Below are 11,945 nucleotides of genomic sequence, written 5' to 3'. Positions count from 1 at the left end.
TGGGGTCAACTTGTGAACCCAAGTCCCTTACCACTTCTTGGGTATGTAGCGTATTGTTGATTTGATAGTGTGGAGGGACACTGTTTGCACTGAAGGAAATGATTATGCCTTTCTTTGCATTCAGTTTGAGACCATGACTAAGACACTAGTCGTTGGTCTGTGTAAGATCCTCCTGGAGTATACTGACATCTTTTGGGGATTCAGTAATTGCACCCAGTTTGCAGTCGTCTGCAAACTTGGTCAGCCACAACCCCTTAGTTTTGACCTGAAGTTCTGAGAAGTATATACCAAACAGTAGGGGGGCCAGCACTGACCTCTGTGGCACCCCACTGGTAGCAGATCTGCTGGTTGATGTGGAGTCGCCCATTTTGATAGAATGTGACCAGTCTGTGAGCCAGTTAGCAACCCATCTTACAATGAAGAGGTTTACATTCAGTTTGCTAAGTTTATCAGCAATGCCTGAGTGTGGGACTGTGATGAAAGCCTTTGCCAAGTCGAGGTATGCTGTGTGCACAGATTTGCCCTAATCAATGGTCCTGGTCACATTTTTGAAAAAATCCAAAAGATTTTAACAGGCAGGATATGCTCTTGATGAAGCTGAATTGGGTTGGATCCAGGGTTTGGAGGTCACCTATGTCTTCATTTATGAGGTCCATAATAATACGTTCCATGGCCTTACAAATGAGGCTGGTCGGGCTTATGGGTCTGCAAATTCCTGGATCTGTTGCTAGGCCACCTTTGTGGAGGGGAATAACTGTTACTGTTCTCCATTCTGCAGGAACAAAGCCTGTCGTGGGACTATGATAGAAAAGGGTACTTCATGGTGATGCTAGTTCATGTTTTAGCTGTTTAGAAGACAGCCTGGGATGCCATCTGGTCCCATAGAGGCTGTGTTTTTTGACTTGGACAAGGCTTTGATGACCTGTTTTTCAGATATGTAGGGTAGGGGTGGGGGGTTTGGGGCAAGGTTTGTGATAGATTTGGAGGGGATATGGAGGTGAACTTTTTGTCAAATCTATCTGCTAGCAGGTTTGCTATCTCTGTGGGGTCAGTGTGTGTGATACCTTGCTCATTAATTCTGCACATGCTTGGGTCCTACCTTTTAGGCTATATACATGGCTGCAAATGGCCTTATGGATATCCTTGGCTGTGCTACCTAAGGTTTTCTCAAAGAGGCCCTTAGAAGATTTGACAAGTTCTTTTATTTGCCTGTTGAGGCTGAGGAGGGTGCTTTTCCACTGTTGGAGACTCACCTTTGTTTTTCATGGACAGTAACTTTTTGCGTTTATTGTAAAGTTTGTTGATGCTGGATGGCCACCATGGCGGCTTGTTTTTAGTTGGGGCTCTGGCTTTGATTCTTTCTAGTACAGTCTGTACACTTATGCAAGTAATTGTACAGGGCTTTAGGGTAAGCTTTGGTGTAGTTACCACTTCTAGCTGGGGTAGGGCTCAGAATGCATTTATACCTTCATTTATACCTTCACCTAGGGGTATAGTTTGCCTTGGTGAAGTCTTTTAGTCTGATTTCACCCTTTGTGAGTTCTGGTGTTAGTGTCAGTGCAAATGTGACTGATTTGTGATCATATTTAACTAATGAGGGTCCAACAGTTGCAGTACCCATCCAGGGGGATCTATAACTGGCTATAATATGAATGGGAGTCTTACCCACTGTAACCTGTAATTGGAGTAACTCCATGGAGTTGTCCAGTCCAACTACACCTGAGGTGATTTATCCCTAATATAGATATAAACACTGCCTCCTTTGGTTCTCACACATTCATTTTTGGTCTGAAGGTGTGGAAGGTATTGTAGCCTTGCAAGGCTAGGATACCCTCTGAGGCCTTGAACCAGGTTTCTGTGACTGCACAGACATCTACATCTTCCAGTGATAGAAGTGCTTCCAGGGTGTGCAGTTTTTGGTTTAAGCTCCTAGCATTTAGCAACATGACCTTTATTTTGTTATGATTGGCAAATTTCACATCGGTAAATTTATTTTTGATACTTTGCCTAAAAACGGCACTATGAGGGAGGTAAGAACCTTTGCCAACAGCCAAAAGCCTAGAGTTGCTAGATGCAAACCACCTCTGGCAAAGCAGTGAGATTTGTCGACCATGGCTTCCCAGGCTGACAGGAACTGGATTCTCTTTCAATAGCACCAAAAACTAAGCCAATTATTGAAATCAATCATTTTTTTGTTTATACTGTGGCATCATTCTAGGTGAGGGTAGTATGCTGCTAAAGGCTAGGGGCATACCTGTCTGGAGCATGTACTCAGAGAACTCAATCATGTCTCTCTTCATATAGTCCAGTGAGGTACGTCTTAGGACGTTCACTCCAACATGAACTATGACAGATTCATAATGGTACTTGTTGCTGAGAGACCTGACTGCATGAGTGATCTGATGATTTCTGACACCAGACAGGCAGCTAACTGTGACTTTCTCCTTGTCCAACCTGGTGAGTGGGACAGCTGTCTGTTTCACTACTGAGACTCCAATGAGTAGGAAAATTGTTTTTTGCGTGTTACTCCTTACGGGCTTGGTAAGTGAGACACTGGTGTTGCTATCTGTCATGGGCACTGTGGGAACTGTGTTAGTTGTAGTAGTCTTGTGTTTTGGAGGTCTCTGGTGTCTCAGTAGGTTTCTTGAGAGCACCTGAAGTATGTTGATTTTTGTGTTGGATGCATACTATGTGTATGAGTAGTATTAATATGTGCATATGTAGTGGTGGGTAAGTTGACAACCTCTTCCATGTTACTGTTTTGAGTGTGAGAGAGCATGGATTCAAGATTCTTGGTGCAGATACATCTCTCACACTCTGTACTAGAATGAGTTATTATTAGAGGGCTGTTGGTGTATATGAGGCAATTGGTACACTGCCTCAGGGGAAGTCCAGCTATCTGTAATGCTAGGTTGAAGACTGTTGTCATGGGGGACGGGGGGCTTTTCAGGATCGATCAATCAAGGAGGAGCTCATTAGATGGATATTTCTGCCTGGGTTCTTTTTATTGGTAATTTAATAGGTTTCAGCTCACTAGCAGTATTTCTTTGACTGGGAAACTACTAAGGATGAGGGCTACACTAATGTGGCGCAGCAGTAACTAAGGGGAAAACTGTTGAATTAATCTGTCTGACTATGGCGCACAGTTGCACAGCAGTGTGCGATGTTGCATGATGATCAGACAATCAGAAACTTACTGAAATGCAGGGTTAAATACCAGAAGCTAAAAACTTGAAAAACACTTTAAAAAGGTTCAAAAGAACAATGAGGTTGCTTATTCCAAGCTCTAGACCAACTACCCTTCACCAAACAGCTTCCAATCAGCACAATCCTCTCACTAGAGTGCAAGAAGACCCCTTCCAATCCAAGATGGCCTGGAAAACATGCTTATAATAAACAGCCACTACAAATAGACCCAGATGCAGAACATCTGTATCTGGACTATGCTACAGCTACTAGCTACCCTAGTTTTAGTGGGAACCAGTAGAAAATGTTCAACACAGCAGAGAAATAGCAGTGAGACACAAAAAAAAAACATTTAAAATGCAGAAAATCAGCAAGGAGACGCTAAAGAATGTTTTAAACAACTAACAAATCAGTTATAACACTGCTTGGCAGAAAAACTAGAACCAGCAAACAGATTGCTTTGCAATAGTGAGAAATACCAGCAAATACTCAACAAAAAGTGAAAATAACAAAAAGAACTTAGTAAACAATAATAAAATTTAACAGGCGCAGTAAGGCAGACAATTGCAGTGCAACAGTGTAGATTAGTACACAGTATATAAATGCAGTATTAAAGTAGGAGGCATGCAATAACAAAGTGCAGGAATCAGTGTAAATAAGTAAAAAAAAAAAAAAAGGCAACTTATGTTTTTTGTAACTCAGAAGCCTCTAGTCATCTGATATCTCAGCTCAGAGTTGTGGTTGGTATCCCACCTCAGTTCAGCTCAGTAAAAACAAGCAGAAACCTGCTCAAATGCATTATTAAGGGTTAAGCACTGGATTATTAAGGGAAAGCACTGGATTATTTCATGGCAGGCTTATTCATAGATTTGGAAAGTTTACAGATACAAAGTGGCATGGTGTCTTCAAAAATATGGCAACAACATGTCCGATCTCAAACATTTTCCAAAGACTAGGATTGGACAGGTCATATTTTTTAATGGGTGGCAGTAATGCTAAACTAGGCTGTCATGGTTTGTTTTCAAAATAAAATGCATTTATAATGTATTATTCTCATTATAGTTAGCTTATTATGTTGTAACCAAGCATAGGAGAGGAACTATTCCAAAAAGTTATTGTGTTAATTTGTTTTGTGCACAGACTGGTCTTCTGCCCTACATAGTCCCACTTAAGGTAATGGGCATAAAATGGTGAGGAATGGCCTGCAACTGCTCAGAGATCATAGAACATATTTCACAGAGGAACCTTGAACAATGGAAAATTTAGTTCAGAACCTTCAAGGCAGGTCAGTATCCTGGGATCTAAGAAAGGAAAGCCAAGAGTAGAAAAATGTAGCTTGATAGTTGAAATCATCTTAGGTAACTTTATATATCCCAAGTATAACTGAAAAGAATAGTCTGTTGATCCTAAATTAGGAGGATACATGTAGTAGGGATAGATGTGCGAGGTTGCAATGCATGGGAAAACATCATTCTGAATGAGGCAGATTTATTGTATTATATTTGTCTGAAGGTAGAAGGAGAGAATCTATCTAGTCCACCCTTTAATTGTATGCCATATTCTACCTCCCCCACCCTTTTTCCACTTGTCCAATGCCATCTTAAATACATCCATTGATTTTAGCTCTACCATCCATTTAGAGCATCTGTCCAGTAGGTGAAAAATACTCTGTGAAGTAGTTTGGATAAGACAGGGAGCAATTAACTCCTGAAATCTACTTCCTGTGCCTCTTCCTCCTCTTCCTCCTTGTCTCCCTCCTCCTCTTGATCCAAACCCATTACCTCCATCTTATTTTCAAGACCATTTTTACCTGAACTCTTAGTACAGACCTTTTGTTTAGTCTCGTATCTAAATGTGAGACATATGCCATAAGGCAGCAAGCTTTATCTGTAAGTCTGTGACTGCAGCTCAGTTGGACCAGTCTGAAGTCATTAAGGCAGTAGACTGTCATCTCTCCTTAAAAATAACTAGGAGTACCAATTCATAATCTACTTGTGTCAGAAAATACTACTAGCTTACATATTTAAAAAAACATAGAAGGTATAAATAAGAAATGTACTAAGAATTCCTCAACAGCTGACTTGAATGTATTGATAACAAGAATGTTCATGATTATATGGCCATGACAATTTCTTGCACAGCCACTTCTTGCATACCTTTCTATATATTGTAACTGATTGACTTTTTCCTTTAAAATTTGGGGTACTTCCCCTTCCCCCGAAAATACCCTTGTGTTTAGGTACATCAAAAGCAAACCTTCTTTGGTTACTTGATGACCTAATGAATTTCGACTGCAATCCTCCTTTGACAGATCCTGTTGCCTCTGCCTATATCTCTGACCTCTATTCCCACTTAAATAGTTGCACTGATAAGGCAATCCCAGTCCACGCCAAATATAATGAACATTTTAAAAACAAACAACTATGGTGGAACACCCATATACATAAACAATATAACAGAAATGTAAATTACTAGGTCTCATTTTACCTACCTTAAGAACATATTTATGCACATTAGTAGAGTTTAAGGTGGCCATTGGGATGATTAAAGCAGAGCATGAGCTTAGATTAGTCACTAATACCAAAACTAATGATAAATCATTCTTTATCTGTGTTAGGCAGTTATGAACTAACACCTAACAATGTTCAGAGATGATCCACAATAACACCTCACTCTTACCAAAAGGAAATTGCTAATATCCTAGCTGAGAAATTTAATGCAAATTTTACTCCAACTACAGTCTCCACAGTCTTTACTACTTCTTTTTATTTCTACAAAGCAAGTCCTCTCAGTTCTGTGAACTGCTAAAAGCACCTCATCCATGGTCCCTCATAGCATACCAGGTTGTCTGTTTATCATTGCCAAATGTGGCCTAGTTGAACTACTGTTTAACCTTTTTAATATACATTTCTCCACTGGTTACATTTCTGAAGTGTAGAATATAGCCATTGCAATGCTATTACACATGGGTAGCACAAACATAAGGCCTGGTAACTACAGACCCATTAGTCTCACTAGCTTTATATGTAAAGCTATTGAATGTATTATCTCTGACCTCACTGATTAGGATATTGAAATTTTTTTAACCCCAGCCACTCACCAATTTGGCTTTGCCAAATGAAAGTCCCATCTCTTTACCCTCAATATTTAAAAAAAAAAAAGTTAGCAAAGAAATATTTTGTTATTATGCAGTACATTCAGCGTTTCATAGATCTGGCCAAAGCCTATGACACTACTCCCCATTCAGGGATCATTGACAGACCTATAAATGTAACTATAAATCCTTATATTGTGTGGTGCATGGCTAGCTTCTAGTCTGACAGGAGCCATTTGGTTAGAATCACAGGTGCCACTTCTAAAAATAAGCAATTTACCAGTGGTATACCACAGGGGTGAGTGTTGGACCCTCTACTATTTGGCATCTATTCCTCAGAATTTCAGGCCAACTGTTCTGGCCTATAATTATCTAAATCGGTTGATGGCTGCAAACTAGGTGTTGGGGTTATTTGATCACAATAGCTTCAAAATGGGTAGACCATGGTAACTACTGGTGCAAGGGCAATGGTCTCAAATGAAATGTGAAAAATGTAAAATTGTTCATTTTTGTAAACAAAATGTTGTATCTTTCTTTCGGCTTTTCCCGGTTAGGGGGTCGCCACAGCAGAACTCCAGTCCGCTAATAACTGGCAGTCGATTTTTACGTACCGAGTTGCCAGCCCTGACGCACAATCTTCAGTGAAGGTACACCCATTCACGCATGTCTCCACACAGAAGACGCTTTAGCTGAGAATCGAGCAGGACAACATCTTACTGTGAGATGACAACGCTACTGCAGCACTTGCATATAAGTGACACATCTTGGACACTGTCATTAAGAATCTTTGCACTCTCATTGAAAAATTCTTTATCTTTCGACCATCATGTCTCTGAAGTAGTTCAGAAAGCATTCTCTTTGGCTCATCTAGTTTCCATAGCCATCCATTCTAGATCCATTCCATAGTCATCCCTTCTAGATCCAAAGAACTATTTACTGATATCTCATGAGACCCATTATTGAATAAACACCCTTTTGTGTGGACTTCTCTAAACATATCCCTCAACTTGAGAGACCTTAGAGTTTCATAACTAAAAAGATCTGTAGCCTCAAATATCTTAGTTATCAGAACAGACCAGAAGCTCTCTCTCTTTCTCTGTGCTCAATCTCTTATAGTCTATTCCATAGAGATCTGTGTGTACCCTTTTGAGTCCTGAAAGATATAACCCTTTTTGATCTTCAGTTCCTTCACAGAACAGATGTTTCCTGAAATAACTTATTAAAGGAACTAAGCCTTCATCAAGAGATAATTAAGACACACTGGAGTAATAGCTTCATACCTCAGCATTTCTGGAACTCCATGTCAAGCAGCATAGCACTCTTGCCACAGTCAAGTTAAATCAAGTTAAACTTGTGAACTGGATGGGTAGCCTCAAATTCTCCCATGAACTATCTTGTGTTGCTTTCCTTGAAGCTCCATAGAACTTTTGAATATGGGTAACTGGCTATGCTTGTAATGATCTGCAGACATTATCCTTAAACCTTTTAACCTGTATGGTGACTCCCCAAATAAATATGTTGTAGGTTAGTTGTGGATCGTCCTTCCTGTGTCAAAGGTACCAATAGTCTAGCTGCCTTCAAGAGACACTCTTATCCCATTTCTTAAGTTAAGGAAACTGCGTATGTAAAAAGAGATTTCTAAAAGAAAGAAGAAAGCAAAAATGAGAACGGTAGTCCTAATTCCTCAACAGCTGACATGAATTTATTAATGGCTAGAATGTTTATGATTATAATGCAGCTATGCCTTAAGTATAAATAAATTATACTATATTAATACCATATTTGAAACAGGCTACCTCCTGTCAGAAATGTCTAACACATGTACAGCATTCGACATTCATCCGACCTATCATTGAGTACAATGCCCCTTTTAGTATGTACCTAACCAGTCATATCCAACAACTGGAATGTCCACAGAGGTTCCTCACTAAAAGAATAGAGAGCATAAGTAACACGTCCTATGCAGACCACCTCAAGGCCCTATTCTTGTATTCTGTTTCCTACAGGCTTTTGAGGGGAGATATATGCCTGGCGTACAGGGCATTGTCAGATCCAACTGTGATGGACCTCCTGCATATCCACATATCAACAGATAGGCTAAAAGCCCTTTCTCTGCTCAGTTTCATACAGATTCCTCAGAGGTGACCTCTGTCTGGCATACAAAGCAATCTTAGACCCTGGCTTGATGGGACTGCTGCAAATCTGCAAGTCAAACTCCACTTGAGTAACCCACATGTACGACCTCAACCTGGTCTGTGACATCAATAGGACTTGTTGGCAGAACAGATTTCTGTCCCAGAGACTCCCTCTCCACGTCATGCAGAGTATCTTATTATCCCTTTTTAAGTGTAACCTGGATAACTGGATGAGAAACAGAAAATACACCCCTGGGATTCCACCTATGTCCCTGCTGGACAGGGGCTTTGGGTGCTGACTTGTCTAAACATGGGCTAAACTCTTGGCTAGGCTTATAAGGGCCTCAGGGCCAATAGCCTAGTAACTTACCATGATCCTACGAACAAACAACACCAGAATTACCCATTGTAAAAACTTAAACATTCTCTGTGATATAAACGGGACCTGCTGGAGAGACAGGTATGTATCTCAGAAAGTTTCTCCCTAATCCAATTCAAGTGTAACTTGTAAAAATTGAATGAGGAACAAGACATTCATCCCTGGTTTGGCACCTATGTCTCTAATGGACACAGGCAGCCAGTAAATGGTTCATCTCCCAGGCCCCTGCTTGTAAATGTTTCATCTCCCAAGCCCCTGCTTATACTTATCAAGGGTACCAGAATTTATCAGAGATTTGGAATGCATGACTAGGCTTAAATGGCCCTTGTGGTCGTTAGCCTAGTAAACACCTATGAACCTATGTTGCTGAAAAATCTGCTGTCTGCTATGTCTAATGCTATAGTCCATAAACAATGCTGTTACTTGTTATCAGGTCCTACAACTGCCTAAATGCCTGACATTTATTGAACGCAACATTGTCAATGCTGTTGATTTGCTTATTTGACTAATTTTGAACTTCTCACCCCAGGTTTCCACTGAAATTGAGCCACAAAACTGTGATAATCCAGTAATCAAAACAGAAACAGACAACCAATTAAGCAAATAAACAAACACATAAATCCCCTTCTGATCTGGGTGACACAATCAAATCTCCCTGTCTTGATCTTGCAGTTCTTTATGTTAATTTCTACTCTTTTGGAATCTGGTGAGAAGAATGCTACATCCTCTAATCTCTGGCCATACATTGTATTCTCCATCCCAATCCACCTTGGGGTGGCTTTCCTGTGGATTCCTTCCAGCAGCTTGATCCCTATCATTTTGTTTGGCCTACAGAACCATACACAGTACAGAAGGTGTTGCATACGCATTGGCATAACATACTGGATACATCACTTCTTTGGTTTTAGAGTTTATACCTTTCATGATAAATATCAACCATCTGCTGCTGCTGCAAATATTTCACTCTTTTCCTGATAGTCTACTCCAGGAATGATTGGAAGCTGCAGATTCTCTTCCTGCTACTTAGCAGTCAATCCTATTAGAGAGACAACACTTTAAAAAAAATGTATGATGTGGTCTAGTCCAGTACTTTACATATGCCTGCAAGAAGCCACGAATACCACCTTTAGCCTGTTTAGTATGCCTTTCCATGTCCTTCCTTAGATTCTTATTGCACTCATCCACTGTTGCATCTGTCTTTGTGATGACAGCAGTGAGGTGGATCATGTTCTCTGTTCTTTCAGATAGATCAGCTACATAGTGAAGAATATGAAATCTGTGATTGACAGCTGCTGAACTCAAGTAGTTGCTTCCCTGACTCTTACATTATCCTTCTTACTAAAATCCTTTCAGACCAGCACTTCCATCATGAAGCAGTTTAGCTTTTTTTTTTTTATTTGTTCCCAATGCCTATCAAATATCAGACCCTCTGCCAACTATCCCATTAATTCTACATCCTCTCAGGTGAAAGACAACAACATGGGCTGTCACTGAGGCAGCTATTACAGGTGATTGTTTTTTTTTTCTTTTGCAGCTCTATCCCCACTTTGCACTTCCAGTAACACACCCCCAGAGATTGGCATGCAGTAGACCAGATCCCTCATAAAATCCTCCAAAGCTAGTTATGAAAATAAAATTGCAGAAGATTCCAAAGACAACCACAAGGCATTCTTTAACTATGTCAAGAATCTAAATGGCAATGCTCAGATCTGCTCTGAGCTACAACAGAATGGCATTAAATATATTGATCCCAAGGATATTGCTAATATCCTGGCAGATCAATTCAGTGCCAACTTCACCCCCCTCTCACCCCCTAAATGGCACATCTCAATACCGGAAGATTGCCAAATTCTGGTAATAACAGCCACACACATAAATAACGCACTCTCCAAAGCTAAGAATACAGCATGATTTTCTCTCAACATCTGTCAGGCTAAAATGCTTTTACTTCCCAGATATTCCATACTATTCTTAACATGTTCCAGTCCCGAGTCACTTCTGCATTGGGCAGTGATTTGTAAAAAATCTCTGTCAGGAGACTGACTAGCATATCATCCAGACTTGACCTACAATACTGGATCAAACTCATTTTAATAAACTTTTGATTCAGTATGAAAACATAAAATACAAAAACAGAATTCAAAATATATTTTGTGTGGAGGGCAAAGCCTCTCTAATCTCACTTTCTCCAATCTGTCATTATCCCTCTTAAAATGTTGTCTTCCCTTCCCTTTCTTTCATAAAGGCTTTGAAAAAACGAATCATTCAAAACCTTGGCTTTGTCCATCTTCCTCAGTTTTCACCATCATTGCTCAGCCAGACTATTTGTGCCAATCTCTTCTTCCTTTGTGCATTATAACTTAACCTTTGTGAGTATTTCTGAAGATTGTGGCAGTAGGCTACCTACAGATGAATGATTTTTCATACTGTCTGCTATTTTCATTATTCGCCTGTCATGATTGAGTTGTATGAATATTGTTATCTTTACTAATATTTATTATCTTTAATATTTTGTTTTTGTTGGAACATTGTTCTTTGCAGGATTATATGGTTAGTTGGGATTTTGGTGTTTCTGCTGGATTCTGGAAGAGAGAGCAAACTACATGAGAGGTCCAAATAAGTCACTGTCACAATTATATATACACTTTAGGAAATGTGTTACCTTGGCATCTGTTTATTACTTGTATGTTATGAAAACTCTAATCTTTGTCCTTTTTTGAGGAAAGAGATTTCCATTCAGTTCCCTACTGAGGTCAGTGTCTGGGAAACCAGTGTCTATGAGTAGATACTGGTTTAGAAGAACTGAATTACATATTTGTGGCCATGGTGGGTATCATTTACTAGGTTCGCTGGCAGTTCAATGAATTCCTCTGTTTGTCACTTCCATCATTTTTGCCATCTAGATTTCACAACGATATACAAATGGATTCTGTTTTTCCACTTTTTGATGGTTTCGAGTCGGATCCTTATGGTGAATTCAAGGACAGATATTTTGTTTAAATTATTAAACTGCTATTTTATACTAACTTTATATTTTTTATATGCCATAATTTTTGTTTGAATTATTATTTGTGCATCCTAGTTGCATTGTTTATCATCTCTGTCTTGGCATGCTGTTTGCTTCAATAACACTTCAGTATTTTGTTTTGTT

This window comes from Protopterus annectens, chromosome 3.part0, assembly GCF_019279795.1.
Source record: "Protopterus annectens isolate FY-2018-M chromosome 3.part0, PAN1.0, whole genome shotgun sequence".
In the NCBI taxonomy this organism is placed as follows: Eukaryota; Metazoa; Chordata; order Ceratodontiformes; family Protopteridae; genus Protopterus; species Protopterus annectens.
This window is presented reverse-complemented; position numbering follows the sequence as displayed.